The following is a 2,415-nucleotide window of genomic DNA, read 5'->3' as shown; positions in this document are numbered from 1 at the left end:
TTTCTTCTAAGCTTAAACCAAACATTTAATTAAACCTACCAAGCATAAGTGGCATATTTTTTATCCTGTCCCTTAAGTAAAAGTATCAGAAAAGGCCTTTTACTCTTTGTTAATTGAAAAATAAATGGGTCTCCTGGAGAACAGAGTCATCTCTTTTGAACAATTCATCCACCATGCAATTGTGCAATTTATATCTATTCTAGGTACCAACCTTTGTCATTGCTTAGTCTGATAATTAGGAGTGGAAACTAGAAATAAATAAAAGCATTATTTTTTAAAATATTTCAGAGTCTTGTTTTTAGTACTTTGCATTCAACTCCAATCCCCAACATAACGTCATTATGTTTAAAAATATAATTTTAAGAAAAGATTATTTATATTGTTTTCAGATAATCCTTTTGAACCATCTTACCAGTAATTAAGAGATAACTATGAGGCCATACACAGTGGCTCACATCTGTAATCCCAGCACTTTGGGAGGCCAAGGCAGGAAGATCACTTGAGGTCAGGAGTTTAAGGCCAGCCTAGTCAACATGGTGAAACCTCATCTCTACCAAAAATACAAAAATTGGCCAGGTGTGGTGGTGCACACCTGTAGTCCCAGCTACTGGTGAAGTTGAGGTGGGAGAGTGACTTGAACCCTGGAGGCAGAGGTTCCAGTGAGCTGAGATCACGCCACAGCACACCAACCTGGATAAAAGAGTGAGACCCTGTCTCAATTTAAAAAAAAAAAAAGAGAGAGAGAGAGAGATAACTGTGAGTCTTTTCCTCAATTTCTTCACCTGTCCCCTTTCTAATTTGTTTGCATTCATTGAACTTAGATGTCCAAATAATCAAAACCCATTACCAACTGACTTTTACTAAAATCACTTCTTCACTCTCTCAATAGTTATATTAAAATGACTAACATTATGTGTTTATTAATGTTTAAATATTAACAAATTTCATTAAATTAGCTAAACCAAATATTCTGGTACATAAAAATTAAAGTGAAATATATAGTAATATGATCCTCTTGTAGTTCATGAACATGACGACTGGGTGTTCACATACATATGTGAGATGTGCCACCTTCTGAAACTAGTTACAATGTGGGGACATTACCTGTCTGACCTGAAAAAAAAGAAATATATGCTAATAAAGTAGTTAATCATTTGAGGTTTGAAATAGACTTTCATAGAAATTCCGTTGGAAATTCACAGATTGTGTAACAGAGACAAGATCTATAGTTTACTATACAGAAATCCCTTAACACATGATTTATTTAGAACAGCACTGCCAGGTCACAAGTAGTGTCTAGATAACCTGGAAAGCCGAGAATTGGCTAGAAACCCAGTCATGGATAAAGCTCTGAAGTTGAATTGATTTAGAAAATAGAATGTGATTCACTTTGAGTTATCAAACAAACATAATTTATGAGTTTCCTCTTTGCCTGTATTTTTGTTTTGTTTTGCTGGGGGTTTTTAATTAACTTTCAGTCTAGAGGTTGGGGGTATATTCTCATCAGCTGACCAGAAGACTATAAATGGAATAGACAATGGAAAGAGCCTCCATTCATTCATTCATTCATTCATTCATTCTCCAGAATTCTAGTATGTACAAATTTGTTTCTAATGCCTAGAAATTAGGGGGAAAAAAGCCACTGCTCTGCTGGTCAAATGGGCAGTAAAATATATTTTCTTTAAGAAGGGCAAAAAGATATTAACCACTGGTGATGTAATTAAATTATTTCATTATTTTAAAATTATGGTTTCCAAGACTTACACCTATTTGTTCAGAAGCTATGATGTGCCAGTCACTGGCTGGTAGTGAGCAAGACAGCAGGATCCCTGCCTTCATGGATCTGAAAGCCTAATGGAGCAGAAAGAGAAGTAAATTGGTGTTTACACGTGGTACTTAAAGTACAAAATTCTATGGCATGTAGGAAAGGGGGCCAGCCCAGAATGAAGGCATTAGAAACTCTTTCCAGGTGAAAGAAGGGTATCTAAGTTGATTTCTGCAGGGTACTGACAAATATTTGCCGTTAATTATCAAAGCAATAAAAAGTAACATAATAATATATAACTTTTTACATGTTAATACTTGCATTTTTTTTTTTTAGTCCTGTGTTTGTGAGGGTTTGGGGTAGGAGGAAATGGCCTGATAGAGTACTGGTGAGAATTAAAAAACTGGTATTATCACTCTCAGTACAATGTGGCAATATACATCAAAAAATATAGAAATATGTGTACATTTGACTTACCTAAAGTACCAATTCTCGATATTTACTTTAAATAAGAATTAAATATATGGACAAACATTTTCTACTTTACCATCTAAATGTCTAACTAGATACTGACAATTAAATAACTAATAATACATTCACAAAATGAAACAGCACTAAGTTATTACAACATTGGCATAAATATTTATTAA

At 34.1% G+C, this 2,415-nt stretch overlaps 1 non-coding gene across 1 annotated transcript; it reads left to right on the top strand.

The window, feature by feature from the left end:
- The first annotated feature begins 1,009 nt into the window (after positions 1 to 1,009).
- On the top strand, positions 1,010 to 1,114 carry LOC123573814 (small nucleolar RNA U13). The gene has a single exon (XR_006698546.2). It is a non-coding gene; the product is annotated as a small nucleolar RNA U13 (small nucleolar RNA).
- Positions 1,115 to 2,415: the final 1,301 nt, after the last annotated feature.

Source organism: Macaca fascicularis, chromosome 5 (genome assembly GCF_037993035.2).
Source record: "Macaca fascicularis isolate 582-1 chromosome 5, T2T-MFA8v1.1".
In the NCBI taxonomy this organism is placed as follows: domain Eukaryota; kingdom Metazoa; phylum Chordata; class Mammalia; order Primates; family Cercopithecidae; genus Macaca; species Macaca fascicularis.
This window is presented reverse-complemented; position numbering and strand designations above follow the sequence as displayed.